The sequence below is a fragment of the Spermophilus citellus genome (genome assembly GCF_964194105.1).
Source record: "Spermophilus citellus genome assembly, chromosome: 10".
Classification (NCBI taxonomy): domain Eukaryota; kingdom Metazoa; phylum Chordata; class Mammalia; order Rodentia; family Sciuridae; genus Spermophilus; species Spermophilus citellus.
In genome coordinates this window covers 128,138,312-128,157,153 of record NC_138197.1, presented here as the reverse complement: position 1 = coordinate 128,157,153, position 18,842 = coordinate 128,138,312, and positions in this window count along the sequence as shown.

Below are 18,842 nucleotides of genomic sequence, written 5' to 3'. Positions count from 1 at the left end.
AGCTGTAGTTGGGCACACACCTTTATTTCATTTATTTGCTTTACGTGGTGCCGAGGAGCGAACCCAGGGCCTTGCACGTGCTGGACGAGCGCTCTACCACGGGGCCCGGCCCCAGCCCCTGTCACTGGTTCTCCACCACGAACCTCAGCCCAGTCCTTGGTGTTGGTGGCAATAAGCTATTTCCCATAATGCACAAAGGCTCTGGTGACCGTCTAACCTCCCGTGGGTCTCGGGTGGGGAGGGTCCAGCTGCGTGGCTCAGGGTCTCACCGGGTCAGGGTGGCGCGGGGCCTCTCTCCTTCCAGCTGGGCCTCTGGGGGCGAGGGTGGAGCCTGGGGGCTCAGGGCTCCTCCAGGGCTCCGTGACGCTTTCAAAATCCAGCTACGGAGGGTGCAGCGTCACCTCCACCAATGTCCCAGGGTGACGCGGTGTGTCACAGCCTGTGGGCTCCTGTGGGCTCCGGACGGGAATGACTTCTTCTGGGTGGAGGAGTGGAAGGCTCAAGGCAGAGGCTTCCAACTCCCGGGCTTGAGGAATCCTCCTGCCTCAGTCTTCTGAGCAGCTAGGGGGCAGCTGGGGGGCCCTGGGCTCAATCCTTAGGTCTCCTTGCCCCAGGGTGACCTCATCCTGTCTCAGGGGTTATCACCCAGGAAGCCAATGACACACACATGTGTGTCCTCAGCTGGGACCTGAACTGCAGGCTGTTTCACGCCAGCTCAGCTCCTGGTCACCCCCAGTGTCTGCTCCCCCAACCTGCTCCTCCTGGCCCCGGCCCCCTCCTCAGCCCTGGCTGCCTGCTTCCCCCTACAGGCTGCTTGGCATCCAGGGACGGGCCTGGGATACCTGAGTCACCTCCGGCTAAAACCCTCACAATGGCCCATGAGCAACAGGGTCCCAGGCTGAGCCTGCCAGTGTGGCCCGTGGAGCTCTGGGAACGCAGCCCCTCTGCCAGAGCCCCTGCTCACACCTGCCTCTGCCACCCATTCCCTTCAGGTGTTGATCCAATGCTGCCACCACCCCCAGCGCCCCAAGGGAGCTGACCCTGAACTCCCCACCCCCATCCTCCTCCCAGCACTTACCCCCCCTCGGGCCCACTGTGGCTGCTCATTCGGGCATTTCAATGGGGCTGCCTGCAGCATCCCAGGTGACGTGGCTCACTGCAGAGCCAGGGTCATTGTAGGGTGGGTGGGTGAGTGGATGGGTGGATAGTGGGTGGATTGGGTGAGTGGGTGAATGGGTGGGTGGATGGGTGGGTGGATGGGTGGGTGGATGGATGGGTGGGTGGGTAGGTGAGTGGATGGGTGGATAGTGGGTGGATGGGTGAGTGGGTGAGTGGGTGGATGGGTGGATAGTGGGTGGATGGGTGGATGGGTGGGTGGGTGAGTGGATGGGTAGACACATGAGGGGGTGGATGGGTGAGTGCTAACCAACCCCTGCACTCTTTCCCAAGGAATTCCCACTTGGATTCCAAATGACCCACAACCCCAGACTTCCCTGGTGCCTTGGAGCCTGCTTGTCATTCTTGCTCTGGCCCCAAGGGGACCCCAGCGGCTCACTGTTTCCTACCAGCCCCCCATGGGTACCTGCTCCTCCCCCAGCCTCTGTGAGTCCTCCCCTTCTCCCCAAAGCCCTCTTGGTCCCTCATCTCTTTTCCTTGATGCCCTCCTCAGGGGACCCTGTCCTGCTTTGTGCCTGTGTCACTAGTGACCCGTGACTGTCCCACTCTGTTTCATTCAGCAGAGCCTCAGCACACAGCAGGAGCATACTCAGTGTTTGCTAACTTGAGTTAAACACCCGGTCAGTGCTTTCCAGTAGGGCCTTAGTGTCTTTCAAATCATGTGTATTTGTTCCTGGTTTCTCTTTCATTTGTGTTACATTTATCTCCTTTTTCTGAGTATAAAACCAACAAGTGCTTATTGCAAAAAATGTTGAAAATACACAAGAGTATAAAGGGAAAACAGGATTAGTTAGGACTTAGCAACTTTGATGGGTTTGCTTCAACTTTTTTTTTTTTTTTTTTTTTTTTTTTGGTACCAGCAATTGAACCCAAGGGCACTTAACCACTGAGCCACATCCCCAGTCCTTTTTTTTATATTTTATTAGAGGCAGAGTGTTGCTTAGGGTCTTACTAAGTTGCTGAGGCTGGCTCTGAACCCGTGATCCTCCTGCCTCAGCCTCCCAAGCCACTGGGATTACGAGTATGTGCCACAGAATCTGGCTGCTTCAACTTTTTCTTCTAGGGACACTTTTTAAAAATTTTTAATCTTAGACAGTGACCATTTCCTATGTCATCATTATTCTTCAAAAATGTCATATATCGGGCTGGGGATGTGGCTCAAGCGGTAGCGCGCTCGCCTGGCATGCGTGCGGCCCGGGTTCGATCCTCAGCACCACATACAAATAAAGATGTTGTGTCCACCGAAAACTAGAAAATAAATTTAAAAAAATGTCATATATCATGGCTGCATAATACTCCCTCATTTTATCCTAATTTATTTGACGGAGATGTCTGTCTCCATCCTCCACCCTGAGCCCTCCTCCCCTGAGGGCCCAGCTTGACAATGGAGGCGATTTCCCAGAGGAGGGTGAACAATGCGCTGGCCACGTGCACCCAGTAGGGTGGGGCTCCGGGCCTTTTCCTCCAACTGTCCTTTAGACAGACAGAGAGATGGCCAGACAGACAGGACAGGCAGATGAGAGGCACCAGGGGAAGGGGGAGGCTTGGGTGGGGGATCTGGCCTTTCTGGGGGAGGTCAGGGGATGGGGAAGGGGTTGCTGGGAGTAGGAAGCTGTGCTGGGGCCAGGGAGGCTCCTTCTCTTAACAAGAGGCCGATGGTCGGTCGCAGAACCCGGGCCAACATGGCTGAGCCAGAGGGACCCTGTGGTGCCGTTCTGAGATGGTCAAGGGGAGAGGCTGAGACCTATGGTTGGGACACCCCCTGGCTAAAGTGAGAAGAGTTTCCTGCCTCTGCGTGTGGCCTGGACCAAGGCTGCCCTGGTCTCTGTCCCCAAGCCACCAGGAGCTACTGACATGGGAAATGGAGCACCTGGTGCAGACCCTCTGAGGGTCTCTAGGACAGAACAGCGGGGCCAGGACAGCAGAGGGAAGAGGAGGGTCCAGAGGCTGGTGTCCCAGGCTGGGCTCCAGATGCGCCCACCTGACACAGCCCCGTCCCTCCCTCTCCTGGGAAGGTGGAGGTGCCAGGGTCCAGGGCCACCTGCCTGCAGCTGTCTCTGGGGGAGGGGGCTCTCTGAGAGAGACCCCGGGGGGGAGCGGGGGGAGCTACAGTAGCTCTGCTTCTTCCCACAGTGCTTGGGCTCCTGTGGATCAGAAACCAGGGACAAGAATGGCCCCAGGTGCTGGGCAGGCTTGGGGGGAAGGCAGCAGATTCTTGGGATCTGGACCCAGATTTCCCTCCAGGCCCCATCCCCCACCCCGGGCCCTCCCAGGAGCAGCATGGAGCCCGGTCCCTGCCCCGCTGCTCGCCTTGCGGCCCCCAGCCCAGGTCAGAACCCTGCAGACCTGAGCTGCCCCTCAGAGGCAGTGGGCACCGAGCCTGGGGCAGGGCTGGCTTCCCACCCTTGCTCATGGGACAAGGCTCTGCAAAGGGGGTTCCAGGGCCACAGATGGTGACGCCACAGTGCGGCAGAGCCATGGAGATGGAGTCTGAGACCAGAGTGACTGTCCCAGGCCCCAGGCGCTGGCTATCAGAAGCCAGCATCCTTGGCCCCCAGCCCTGCCCCCAAGCCACTCTCCGGAGCTCCCCTGCTGGGCTGGTGGGTGGGCTGGCGGGGGGGGGGGGGGGGGGGGGGGCTGCGAGACACAAATGAAAACACCCCTCCCCTGGGGACCCGCCCCGCCCCCCAGGACCCCAAATGTCTGCTTGGAGAACAGGACCCTGGCTTCCCTTGAGATAGCCAGGGGCAGGTGGGTCCAGCATAAGAGGGGTCCCCTGGCACCGTGGTGGACTGCTGATCCCGGCCGTGTGGCACCAGGCCAGTGCCCCCAGAACCGCCGCCGAGGCAGCTGGACGGGGAGCCTGCCAAGAATGCCAGGAATGCGGAGCCCATGTCCTTCCCGCTCCTCCCCTCCCTCTCCCCCGCTGCCGGCCGGCGCAGAACAGGATATTCCCCGTCCAGGGAAACCCGGGTCGGCCCTTTATGGGAAAACCACCTCGGGGCATCTGGTGGCGCCTCCTGCCTGGGGACAGGCAGTCAGCAAGGGACGCCAGGGGCTTTGGGCCCAGCCGGGCAGGTGCTGGGGACAGTGAAAGTCTGGGTGGGTTCAACGCGTACTGAGGGCCTACTGTGTGCTGAATCTCCCAGCCACCCGGGACCTGGGCTGCAGGGTCAGGGGAGGGCTCTGAGGAGCCAGGAATTTGCCCAGAGGCACACTAGCCACCCCTGGCTCCAGGCCACTCTGATCTGATGTCCACGTGCTCACCCACTGGACCAGGTGTCCCCCACTCAACTGTGACCACGGGGGGGGGGGGGGGAGCTTGGCCTGGGGCTCCCACATGACTCCTGTGGAGGGGAGAAGCAGCCCCCACCCCGTCTGCAGCCGGTCTGATTTGAAGTCAACGCAGGACATGTCTCTGAGTTTGGGGAGCTGGCACCCCGGCTCCAGCCCCATTTCTGCAGCTGCTCTTGCAGGGCCCTGGAGCAGGCCATCCTGGCCAGGAAGGGCCAGGGGGGCGCCTCCTGGCTCTGTCACTCTGAGGCTCAGGGAAGGCTGAAGGTGGACCACAAGATGGGGGACAGGTGAGCTGCACCCACACTGCGGCCCTCGGAGGCCGGCTCTCCCTGGCTCTTCTGCCTGGCCATGTGTCTGGGGCGTCCCTGAGGCCTGTTCAGGGTGTCCCCTAACCTCTGTCCCCCTGTCTGGGCTTGCCTCCTGTGGTAGTGTGGAGGCCCCACGTAGACCAGGCCCTGTTCCAGGTGAGGGATGGAGAGACCAGCAGCCGAAGCCCCTCTCTGCCACACACACCATCCAGGGTGGCCACGCGGTCACCATTCAGAAATAGGGGAAGCCCAGGTGACCTGCTCCCGGTCGGTCTCAGAGCTGTGATGATTGGAATCCCGGGTCTGTCTCTGGATCCTCGGGGCCTCCGCAGGGGTCTGCTGCGCCGGCCCCTCCCGCCTGCCCTGGCGATGGCTCAGGGTCCCCAGGGGCCTGGGTCAGGTAAACAGGATCCCAGCTCACTCCCTGACCTTGTTTACCTCCCAGAGAATGTGAGGACATTCTTCTGTGAGTCACCCCTCAGCAATGTGCCCACAGCGCTCTGCTGCTGCCACCCTCCCCGACCCCAGCCCCTCGCCTTCTCACCCGGTGACATCACCCCTGTCCCCCCCTCCGCCCCCACCAGCCCCCTGGGGGAAGGGGCTCGATCGCCCTGGCGACGGCCACAACAGGAAGCCAGGCCCGCAGAGGCCCGCGCTGCGGCAGAAACACAGGAAGCCGCCGAGCACTGGGCAGCACGGTCAGCCCGTAAAAAACAAAACAGGACGAAAAGATTCAAGGAGAACAATCAGCCCAAAGAAAAAGGAAAAAAAAAGGCCAAAAAAACAAACAAAGCCAAACAGCCCGAGGCAGGGGCTGGCCCCCAGCCAGGGACCCGGTTTTCCCTCCCAACACAATGGAGTAAGAGCACTTCCTCCTCACCAGAGCCTCCTGGCTGGCCCTTCCCAGCCCCTGGTGCTGGCCGTCCCCGAGCCTGGACGCGCTCCCCAACGCAGACTGGCCCGCAACCCCGACCCAGGCTTCCCTCTGTACGTCTGCTGAAAATTTGGGGGGACCTGTCGGGCCAGGCCTGCCTCTCCCCAAGTGGCCAGGGACACCTGGAAGAAAGGGCACAGGCTGTGGGGCCCTTAACAGAGTCAGCCCTGGCCCCACGGAGCCTGATCCCACAATCCTGTGAAAGTGACGATCTCTGGAGTCTCAGCCTCCCTGGGTCCCTCATCAGCAACCTCAGCTGCCCCTGCCTCACCTCAGAGGTGCCCTGAGCTTCAGTGAGCTGCCACGGGACCTGGTGCCCAGCAGGAGCGGGAAGGACCAGCCGAGAATGGAGGAAGGCAGACAGACCAGACGTGGTGGGGGATTCCTTCAGCAAGAGCTGTCAGTGCTGGAGTGGTGGCCACAGCTCAGTGGAGGCGGCCACGACTCAGTGGAGGTGACCACGTAGAGGTTGGGAAGACTTGGGCCTTGTAGAAAGGCGGGGCCCTGGGGGTGCAGCAGAGGACCCTCAAGCCTCCCCTGCCTGGGCTCTGGCCCAGTGGCTCTGTCTGGATAATAGGATCTTGCCTGGCATCTGGTTGGTGCCCTAGCTGGATGGCAGCTTGGAAGGGCACTGGGAGGCTGTGGGACCCCCACTGACCCTATACTACCTGGAAGAGGAACAGGGCTGGGGAGGAGGAGGCCACCACTCATGTCCGTTCAGTTTAGGAATGCCAAAACACCACAGCCCAGATGCCCAGGCCACCCAGCAATGTGTGTGGCCCAGGCCCAACCCTGCCCCTGCTGTCGGCTGGCCCAGCAGCTCCTGCCAAAGATCAGTGCTCACATGAGGATGTCCAGGGACGGGAGGCTGGACAGGAGGCTGCCTGAGTTCAGAACGAACCTGGCTCCAGACAGCCAGAGAGGCCACTGGGAGAAATGGACCAGAAGAAAGATGGACGTGTTTGGCAGGACAGAAGGGGTAGCTGTTCCCCTAGGGCGTGGCATGAGCAGGGTGCACAGAGAAGGCCCCAGATGTTCTGGTCATGGGCCTGGACCATGTGACTTCAGTGGAAATTGGTGTCACAAACTAAAGAAGAGCCAGATGCAGTGACGCACACCTGCAATCCCAGTGGCTGGGGAGGCTGAGGCAGGAGGATCTCGAGTTCAAAGCCAGCCTCAGCAATGGCGCTAAGCAGCTCAGTGAGACCCTGTCTCTAAATAAAACACAAAATAGGGCTGGGGATGTGGCTCAGTGGTCGAGTGCCCCTGAGTTCAGTCCCTGGTACCAATCAATCAATCAATAAAGGGAGACCCTAGGGGACAGAGATAGAGCCGGATCTTTGGGTCCCAAACAGGATTGGCACCTGACTTACAGACACCAGGGAGGCTGGAGGCTTTTGAGGCTCCAGTGATGGGCGTCACTAGATCACTTAGAGTGATTCCTCTGGACAGATCAGTGACACATCAGGACAAAGCATAGGATGGGCAATCAGGGGAGCTGAGGTCAACAGAATTGGTTCCTTTCTTTTGAATTTAATAATAAGGACACATTCTAGTTACGCAATCAATGTTTACTGAATGAATGAATGAAGACTACTTTATACTGCAATATTTATAACTCTGAAATAGGTATAAATATAGAGACAGAGTCTTGCTGAGTTCCTTAGGTCCTTACTAAGTTGCTGAGGCTGGCTTTGAACTCAAGATCCTCCTGCCTCAGCCTCCCAAGCCGCTGGGACCACAGGTGTGCGCCACTGCACCTGGCAGGGAGATGGTTCTCAATCCAGGTGGCCCTTGGGTCTCAAACCTAGGTGGACGTGGCTCAGGGCTGCGCCGAGGGGCCTTGGGCGGGACTCAGAAATGACATGTCCCCACCCCAGTCCTCCTGTCCTCCCTCCTGTGCCCCTGCAGTCCAGGGGCAGGAGAGGCCGGTGGGAATCTTGGGGGGGACTGTGGAACTTGGCTGCAGGAACGTGCTGCAGTCCAGGTGACTTGGGTCTGGGGCAGGGGAGGGGGGAGCTGGGCAGTGCAGGGTGAGCCACCCAGGTCCCTGGAAGGCCCATGGGAAGGAGCCCTGGGCCCTGCCCCTCCCCTGGCACCTTGGCCATGTCCCTGGCCTGCCACACCCAGTGCCACCTCCACCCCTCCTTACCACTTCTCCTCAATCTGGTTGGCTCGCTCCACTGCCAACCTGGGCCCACGGGCCTTCCTGAGTCCCCTGTTCCACCCTCTTCTTTCCTCAAAGCTCCAGCATCACATCCTCCCAATCCCGCCTCCAGCTGCAAGCATCTCATTGGGCAGAACTTTCTAGCTGTGTGACTTTTAGCAAGCTACATAACTTCTCTGTGCCTCAGCTCCCTGTGATATGGGGCTAATAGTGGTTCCTACATCCTAGGGCCTTGGAAGTATTAATTGGGTGGACAAGCATAAAGTCCTCAGAGTGTGCCAGCACACCATGAACACTGAGGGACACTGCCATTTCCAGGTCTCCTGGTTCCAAGTCCAGTTCTCTTCCATTTTCCTGTGACACACCCTCATCCCAGGCCACCTGGGAGGGGAAAGTTGACCTGTGCAGCAGGCATGGCACCTCCTAGGGTGGGCACAGGCACAGGGGAGCAGATGGAGCAAGACCCCTTGAGGAACTGAGGTGACGCCAAGGACCAGTCCAGGAGAAGCCTGTCCTGCTGCTGCTGAGGGCCTCCCTCAGGGAGGCTGGGGTGCGCGGCCAGTCACACACCGGGAGTCTGGCGCCACCTGGTGGCCAGAGCGGAGGGAAGCGCCGGGCGTCCTGGGGTTCCCAGGCGGGAGCAGAGGCGGCCCTTTAACAGCCTTCCCACCTGGCGCCCCACTTTCTGCCCTGCTGAAGACCAGCCTCCCTGGGCAGGATTTCTTCTCTCACAGATGCAGAATTTGTGTCACGTGCCTGCCCCCAGGGGGCACCAGGACGGCAAGGATTGGGTCCCTGCCCTGGGGAGCTCCCGGTCTGATGGGGACCCCCGGGCTGAGGGCAGCCCAGGGCCGGACGGAGGGAAGCCCTGGTGTCGCTGGGGTCGCCCGCCGGGGGGCAGCAAGACAGGAGCCCTAGAGACTGGCCTTTAGCAGCAGGGGAGGCGGGAGGGAGCCCCGGGCGGCAGAGCAGGGAGGTGCCGGGGCTGGGGTGCTGCGCAGCCCTGGGGTGTAGCTGGCCCGTGCGCCTGGGGGGGGGTCGGGAGGAGGCTGCTAGGGACGAGGACAGGGAGCAGGTGGAGGCAGGGAGCTAGGAGAGGAGGTGCCACCGGGTTCCTAGGTGGCCATCTGAGGCTGGGGACGTCGGGGGAGCTGCCCGGCCCTGACAACAGGCTGTTGGCCGGGGGTGAGGTCCCGGGGCGGGTATCTGTGGAGCTGGGAGAAAGTCCAGGAGGTTCCCCTGGCGAGGCCTTGGGGGCCCGTGCCTCTCCCCGGGAATGTGCTCTGGGCCCCAGGTGGGCAGGGCTGTGACTGCCTCAGCCCAGAGCTCCCTGGTGGGACAGAGGACACCCAGAGGGCAGCGGGCGGTAACAGTCACTGACAGGAAGGCCGGGATCACAGAGGCCACCCATGGTTCCCCTGTGGGGAGAGGCTGGGCTGAGACTTGGGCCCTGTGGGGGCAGGGATGGGGGTCCAGGGCAAGTTGGAAACGTGGGGTGCAGCCTGGAGACCCCACTGGCCACACACTGGGAAGCCATCCTGGGGTGGGGCAGCAGGAAGGGGAGGGGCTCTCCTCTGATGAAGTCTGTTCCCCCTTTAAGGAGAAGGCCCAGCGCAGTGGGGGGCACTGCCCTGTCCTAGGCCTTGACCCTCCCCACACCCTCCCCCAGCCAAAGCACCAACACCCCTCCCCCTTCCCTGCCTTTCCCGCTCTTCTGTCCCTCCTCCTCACCTCCCCCTCCCCTTTCTCCCCTCCCCCTCTTCCTCATCTCCCCCCTCCTCCCCCCTCCCCCGCCCTTCCTCTTCCTCCTCCTCCCTCCTCCTTCCCTTCTTTCTTCTCTCTCCCCTCTTCCTCTGGTCACCTCTCTACATTCTGCTGGGCCCTGGTCTGGGCCACCTCCCCTCCTCCCTGGGCTGTAGCAGGGCCTCCAGACCCTCCTCCTTCCCCAGCCCTGCTCCTGTCCCTCACTGTCCCAGGCAGCTACACGGGGACCCTCTCCCCCTCCCTCCACTTCCTTCCCTTATAGATCAGACTGAGGGCAGCTTTTCCCAGGTGACTTTTGATCAAAATTATATAAGTGTGGTATCCTGATACCGTAGGCCGTTCCCATCACACACACACACACACACACACACACACACACGCTCACACACACACACACACACACACGCTCACACACACACAGGTGTGAAGCTGTTCAGGAAAGTCCTTGAGAACCATGAACACCCCGCCCCGAGCTGATGTTGCTAGGAGTATCCCCCCTGTCCCTGAGAGTGGGCCCAGGCTTCCCACATCAGCCCCGTGGGGGGCTGTGGGGTAAGGTGATTCCTCTCACTTTCTCAAAATTATCATTTCCCCCCTTAGACTTGTTCCTGGTCTGTTATTTGGCTTCCTTATTACCAGTTCAGCCCCAGGCAGCCGCCATGCCTGACCCATCCCAGCTGCCCTGTCAATTCCGCCTCCTCCGGCTCCTCCCCTCCTCCTCCTTCCTCTCCTTCAAGCCCTTCCATCTTCTTGGGGAAAACTCTTCGGGTCTCTGCCTGCTGCAGCCTGACTGACCACCTGGCCTGCCTGGGGAGCACCTTCCCGCTCCCCGCTCTGCCTGGCCTTCAGGGCCTCCTCTTATTGTTCTGCTCCCTCTTTGGGGTGGCAAATAGCCTCCAGGGTCTTCCTTTAAACAGGTACATAGGAAATATGTTTTTTGAAGACCTTGGATGTCCTAAATGTCTTTACCCCACACCCCCCCCACACACAGGGCCCTCATGCTTGATGGATAATTTTGGGGTATAGAATTCTGGGTTGGAACTAATTTTCTTTCAAGAAATTTACAAGCATCCTCCAGTATATTCCCTGCTTCCCAGGTGACTATTGAGAAGTCTGAAGTCATTCTCATCATTATTTTTTGTATACAACTCATTTTTTTTCCTTTTTGGAAACTTATAAAATTTTCTGCTTATTCCCAGAGTTTTGGAATTTCAATTTCATAAAAATCATGTCTTTTTTTGTTTTATTTGCGGTAATGGGAATTGAGCCCAGGGGTGCTCTACCATCAGGCAATATCCCCCACCCCTTTTATTTTGAGACAGAGTCTCTCCACATTGTCCAGTCTGGCCTTGAAGTTGTGATCCTCCTGCCTTGGCCTCCTGAGTAGTAGATGACAGGCATGTGTCACCAGTCTGCCCAACTTCCTGTGTCTTAATATGGGGATATTTTCATCCAGTGGACCCTTTCAATTTGGATATTCATTATATTTTTACAATATTTTAAAAATCAAACTTTATAGATTTCACTTCATTGTTAAATTTTAAAAATCCGATGTTGGGCTGGGGTTGTAGAGTGCTTGCCTAGCACGTAAGGCCCAGGGTTTGATCCTCAGCACCTCATAAAAATAAGTAGTAAGGGGCTGGGGATATGGCTCAAGTGGTAGCGTGCTTGCCTGGCATGCCTGTGGCCCAGGTTCCATCCTCAGCACCACATACAAACAAAGATGTTGTGTCCCCCGAAAACTAAAATAAATAAATAAATATTTTTTTAAAAAGTAGTAAAATAAAGGTATTTGAAAAAAAACTAAGAGGAAGGGAGGGGGCATGGAGTTAGAAATGATGGTGGAATGTGATGGCCATTATTATCCAAAGTAGGTGCATGAAGACGGAATTGATGTGAATATACTTTATATACAACCAGAGACATGAAAAATTGTGTTCTATATGTGAATAAGAATTGTAATGCATTCTGCCGTCATATATAAATAAAAATAAAGAAAGAAATTATACCTGCATGAGCTGACATTTTTCTTTTCTCTCACTTCTCAAAATGAAATCATCACAAATAAAAACATAAAAGAAAAAAAACTTATAAAAAATAAAAAGTATGTCTAAAAAAAATCTATAGCTGACATATGTATACTGGTACAAATCAACCTAAGTACTTTCTCCCTAAAATCAGGAAAAAGTCAAGGATACCTACTTTAAATACTTTTATACAACATCGTCTTGATCCATGGTCTACAGCTTAGAAATGAACCAAAACTGTTTTTTTTTTTTTTTTTTATTCACAGATGTGATTCTTGATGCAGAAAACTGGACAGAATTAAAAACAAACAAACAAACCTGATAGAAAAGTGAGTTTAATAATGTTGTAGGTTGCTAGGTCAAAGTAAAAAATATATAAAATTTTCGGGCTGGAGATGTGGCTCAGCGGTAGCCCGCTCACCTGGCATGCATGCGGCCTGGGTTCGATCCTCAGCACCACATACAAACAAAGATGTTGTGTCCACCAAAAACTAAAAAATAAATATTAAAAATTCTCTCTCTCCCTCTCTTAAATATATATATATATATATATATATATATATATATATATATAAAATCTTGTTCTATATACTAGTTATGAACAATTAGAAATTAAAATTTTAAAATAGCAATTACAGGCTGGGGTGTAGCTTAATAGTAGAGTGCTCACATACCAGGTGTGAGGCCCTGGGTTCCACCCCAGCACTATAATAAATAAAAACACCCCTTACAATGCTAATAAAACTCTTAGGGATGACTCTGGTAAAGATGTGCAGCAATTGTATCCCAAAAACCTTACCAAATGTTACTGACAGAAATCAAATAACCTAAATAATGACCTAAATAATGGAGCAATAAGACATTTTTAAGAATTGGAAAAATTAATATTGTTAAAATGTAAACTGCTTTCAGATTTATCTGTAGGTTCAAAATAATCCTAATTGGTGGGTGGGGTAGAAACTGACAAGCTGACTCTCATTGTATGGAAAATGCAAAAGAGGGGATGGGATTGTGGCTCAGTGGTAGAGCACTCGCCTAGCCTACCAGGTTAGATCCTCAGCGCCACATAAAAATAAAGGCATTGTGTTATGTCCATCTACACCTAAAAAATAAATATTTTTTAAAAAGAGGTTTTTTTTTTTAAGAAAGAAAATGCAAAAGACCTAGAAAGCCAAAGTATCTTAACAAAAATTGAATCTTTTTTTTTTTTTTTGTACTGGAGATTTAACTCAGGGGCACTTTACAACTGAGACACATCCCCAGCACTTTTTTTTTTTTTTTTTTTTTAAGAGAGAGTGAGAGAGGAGAGAGAGAATTTTTAATATTTATTTATTTTTTAGTTCTCGGCGGACACATCATCTTTGTTGGTATGTGGTGCTGAGGATCAAACTACCGCTTGAGCCACATCCCCAGCCCCTCCCCAGCACTTTTTATTTTTTTATTTTTTTTAAATTTTTATTTATTTTGTTTAAAGAGAGAGTGAGAGAGGGGGAGAGAGAGAGAGAGAATTTTTAATATTTATTTTTTAGTTCTCGGCGGACACAACATCTTTGTTGGTATGTGGTGCTGAGGATCGAACCCAGGCTGCATGCATGCCAGACTAGCACGCTACCGCTTGAGCCACATCCCGAGCCCAGCACTTTTTATTTTTTATTTTGAGACAGGCCTCACTAAGATGCTGAGGCCTGGAACTTGCAATCCTCCTCTCTCAGCCTAAAGTTTTGCAAACATTTCACCCAAGAGGGTATATGAATAGCAAATCAGCTCTTGAAAAGATGCTCATCATGATTCATTAGACATTAGAGAAATGCCGGTTTTCTACATTGTGTCTGTGGATAGACAATGAGTAACTACAAGGGAATTCTCTCAATTCCAAGTGTGGGCAAGGCCCTGGAGAGGGCGGAGCTCCAGGTGTGGGTGGTAAAGCAGCCACTATAGGAAACCTCAGTGTGCTCTGTTCTTTTTTTCCTGTTTTTTTTTTTTTTTTTTTTTTTTTAGTTGTAGTTGGACACAACCTTTATTTTATTTATTTAGTTTTATGTGGTGCTGAGGATTGAACCCCATGTTTCACACATGCTTGGCGAGTGCTCTACCATAGAGCCACAACCCCAGCCCATTTTCTTTTTTTTTTTGGAATCAGGGATTGAACCCAGATTCACTTAACCACTGAGCTACATCCCCAGCCCTTTTAAAATTTTTAATTTGAAGATAGAGTCTCACTAAATTACTCAGAGCCTCACCAAGTTGCTGAGGCTGGCCTTGGACTAAGGATCCTCCTGCCTCAGCCTTCCAAGCCACTGAATTACAGGGAGTGCCACCACACCCCACAGGGCTATAGTTCCATTTTGTTGAAGGTGATTCTTTTTTTGGTGGTGCTGGGGATTGAACCCAGGGCTTTGTGCATGTTAGGCATAGCACTCTACCAACTCAGCTGTTTCCCAGCCCTGAAGGTGATTCTCAAATGATCTCCTAACAAAGGGTGCTCAGGAGGGACATTTTCAGAGATCCAGCTTGTCTGCAAAATGGTTTTACTCAGCCTTGCAGTTTGATTGTAGCTGGTGAGGACAACCTGTTAGTCACTCATCCATTGTCCACTTCCCTACTTCTTTCTTGCTCATAAAATCCTTTTACTAGGCCGGGCATGGTGGTGCACAATTGTGATCCCAGTGGCTCAGGAGGCTGAGGCAGGAGGATCGCGAGTTCAAGCCAGACTCAGCAACATCTATACCCTGCATTATCATTATTTAGGGGCAATCTTCCCTAGTTAATCTTAGTGTTTCAGCTCCAGTTTTCTCTCAACTACCTGATACTTTTAGATAATGACAAAAATCCTTCAACATACCCAAAGTGCTTTGTAGTGTCTGGTTCCTGACTACAGTTTCAGAACCATATCTTTTGGATTTAACTGAATGTTGCAATATGATACATAATACATACATAAACGTGTGTATAGCATATAAGTATTTTGAGAAGAAGAAGAATTCTAAAGCCCACACTGTCAGCTTCCAAATTAAGTCAGGGCGCAGGGCCAGGACTGTAGGTTCGTCTGCATGTTGGTGCTCACCTCTCTGCCCATGAGGAAATCACTATTCTGATCTCTGCAGTGATTATTTCCTTAGATTCTCCTTAGATTCCACCATCCTCATAGCACATGACGTGCAGCTCTTCCTGGTTCTGAACTGTAGAAGTGGGATTACGCGGTTGGTGTTTTTGTTCCCTTTGCTCAACATTATGCCGATAGATTATTGGAGGTGTTCTGTGCAATTTAGCTCATCCCATTTCAGTTCTGTTGTTGTTGTTAGTTGTTGATGGACCTTTATTTCATTTATTATTTCATTTATTATTTATACGTGGTGCTGAGATTTGAACCCAGTGCCTCACCCATGCTACACAAGTGCTCTGCCACTGAGCCACCACCCCAGGCCTCCATTCCAGTTTTGTATAATAACCCAGTCTGTGACTATTCTAGGCTTTACTTGCCCTGCCTCAGAACACAGTACTGGGTTTGGGGGATGTTTCCAGTTTTAGGTTTTATAAAGATTGTTGCTCTGAACCATTTAAAAATGTTTTCTGTGGCACACTTGTGAGAACTGTTGTAAGGAGTGTCCCAAGGAGAGAGATTACAGGTTGAAATGGGCCCAAGAGTGCTAGGCTGACCTCCCAGGTGGCAGCATCCATTCCCACCCCCACCCCACCCGCAGTGTAGAGTGTTCTTCTGTGTGCCAGCACTAGCAACAATTTTTTTTTTATCAGACTTTTTTTGCTCATCAGATAGGGTTGAAGTTGCATCAGGTCCTGGGTTTTTATTTGCATTCCTCAGGAGGTTGAGCAACTTTTTATATGTTTATTGGTCACTTGAGATTCCTCCTGCTGAGATGCCTGTGGCCACACCCCCGCACTCCTGCAATTTTTTTCTTTTTTTTTTGTATTGGGGATGGCATTCAGGGGCACTCAGCCACTGAACTGCATCCCCAGCACATCCCTTTTCTTTCTTTTTTTAAATTTTGAGTCTGGGTCTTGTTAAGTTGATGAGGCTGGCCTTGCATTTGTAGACCTCCTGCCTCAGCCTCCTGAGCACTGGGATTACAGGTATGGGCCACTGTGCTCAGCTGTGGCTCTTTTTTGTCCCAATGTCTTATTTCTCTGTTCTTTTTTTTTTTTTTTAAGAGAGAGAGGGGGACAGAGAGAGAGAATTTTAATTTTAACATTTTTGTTAGTATGTGGTGCTGAGGATCGAACCCGGGGCCGCACGCACGCTAGGCGAGCCCGCTACCGCTTGAGCCACATCGCCAGCCCCTATTTCTCTGTTCTTGTGTCAACAGAACACAGTCCCATTTGCTTTATGTCTTTTTTTAAAATTTTTTAATATTTATTTTTTAGTTTTCAGCGGACACAACATCTTTGTTTGTATGTGGTGCTGAGGATCGAACCTGGGCCACATGCATGCCACTTGAGCCACACCCCCAGCTCCATTGCTTTATGTCTTGGTATCTTCTAGGGATGATTCCATTGCCACCATATCCTCCTCTTCCTCCTTCTTCAGGAAGATCTTGACTAGTCTCAGCTTCTCTGCACTTTCGAGTAAATTTTCAAGTTCCAAATAAAACAAATCCAAAAAAACAACTCCCGGTGGTTTTGATTAGGGTCCTTGATGCTGTAGACTCATTTAGAGAAGATCAACATGGTTCCGGTTCTGATTCTTTCAATTCAGGACCATGAATCAAGTTTCCATTTTTAGATCTTCTTTAATGTCTCTCAATAAAATGTTATGATTTTATTCCATTATGCATTATTTTATTATTACTATTATTATTATTATTAGGACCTTACCCATTTTATTAACTTATTCCTAGACACTTTACATATTTGCATTATATGTATATAATATATTACTTCAGTTTTAAATTGTCTATTGTTGCACTCAGAAATACAAAACACAATGGATTTTTGTATATTGCTTTTTAGCTGACAATTTTGCTATATGCTTATTAATTCAAATAAAGATCTATATAAAATCTGAAAATAATGAGAGCTGGGTTTATTTCTCATCCTTTTACTTTTCTTTTTCTTTTTTTTTGGGGGGGCGGGGTACTGGGGATTGAACCCAGGGGCACTGGACCACTGAGCCACCTCCCCAGCCTTATTTTGTATTTTATTTAAACACAGGATCTCACTGGGTTGCTCAGTGTCTCGCCATTGAACTTGCCTCAGCCTCCTGAGCCACTGGGATTACAGGCCTGTGCCACCCTGGCCAGCTCATTTTGTTCTACTGCCTGGGACAGCACTGCCGAATAGAAAACTAAGGTGAACCATAAATGCAAGCCACAGGTATAATTTGAACATTTCTAACAGCTACATTAAAGTTTTTAAAGGAACAGGTGAAATTAATTTTTAAAATATGTTTTATTTAACCTCGAGTATCAAAAATATTTCAACATGCAATCAGTATAAATATAAAATTATCAAAGAGACATTTCACAATGGGTTTTATTTGTAGGAAGTCTTTCAAATCTGATGGGTGCTTGATTTTGCCTCTCACTGGGTCTAATCACATTTCAAATGCTCTGTAGTAGGGGTGGCAGAGAGAGAGAGAGAGATTTTTTTTTTTAAAGAAAGAGGGAGAGTGTGAGAGAGAGAGAGAGAGAGAGAGAGAGAGAGAGAGAGAATTTTTTAATATTTATTTTCCAGTTTTCAGCAGACACAACATCTTTCGTTTGTATGTGGTGCTGAGGATGGAACCTGGGCCGCACGCATGCCAGGCGAGCGCGCTACCGCTTGAGCCACATCTCCAGCCCCGAGAGAGATTTTTTAATATTTATTTTTTAGTTTTCGGTGGACACAACATCTTTATTTTTATTTTTATGTGGTGCTGAGGATCGAACCCAGCGCCCTGCACATGTCAGGTGAGCACACTACTGCTTGAGCCACATCCCCAGCCCCCTCCTCTCAGCTTTTAATGTGCTGAATTACATTGATTTTCAAATCTTAAACCAACCTTGCATTTTTGGACTAGACCCCATCTTATCATGATGTGTTATCATTTTTATATACAGCCAGACTTGGTTTACTGATATTTTCCTTAGGGTGTTTTGTTTGAGTCAAGGTCCTGCTAAATTGCTGAGAGTCTCCTTGAGTCGCCCAGTCTGGCCTCAAACTTTGAATTTGCCATCCTCCTTCCTCATCCTCCAAAGCTACTGGGATTACAGGTGTGAGCCACTGAGACTAGCTAGCCCATGATTTTTAATATGTAGTATTTTCAGTCTCATTTGATATAATTTATATTTTGCTTTACTTTTTTGGGTTTATCAGTTATTTTGAGATTTACTTCTTTTTTTTTTTAAATATTTTTTAGTTGTCAATGGATCTTTATTTATTTATATGTGGTGCTGAGAATCGAACCCTGTGCCTCACACATGCCAGGCAAGTGCTCTACCACTAAGCCACGTCCCCAGTCCTTGAAATTTACTTCTTAATTTCCAAACATATGGGGCTTTTGAATTATTTTTTGCTAATTGGTTCTAATTTTTTTTTTAGTTGTAGTTGGACACAATACCTTTATTTTATTTATTTTTATTTGGTGCCGAGGATTGAACCCAGTGCTTCATACGTGCTAGGCCAGCGCTCTACCGCTGAGCCACAACCGCAGCCCCTATTTTTTGTTATTAATCTCTGGTTTATATATGTTATGGTCAGAGAATATACTTTGTATGATTTTCTTTATATGATTTCAGGCTCTTGGAATTTCTTGAGATGAACCGTTTTGGTAAATATCTTGTCTTGGAAAGACGACTACATTGTCACTATAAAAAGTGTATTCTAGAAAAGTCCATTAGTCAAGTTTTTTCATCATGTTGTTCAAATCTTCTGTGTCTTACTAAATGTTTTTCTGCTTGTTCTATTTATTACAGAGTATTTTTAAATGTTCCCTTATAATTGTGGATTTGTCTGTTTCCTCCTGTGGATCTCTTCATTTATTATTTCTTGTATTTTAAGACCATGGTGCTTGCATGCAAATTGGAAATGTTCTAATCTCCTGTTGAGTTAGACCCTTTTCATTATGAACTGACTTTGTCCCAAGTGAAGCTTTTCCCCTGATATTAAAATAATGGCACCAGCCTTCTTTTCGTTAGCATTGGTAAGATATTTCCCCATCATGCACTTAGTTTCAA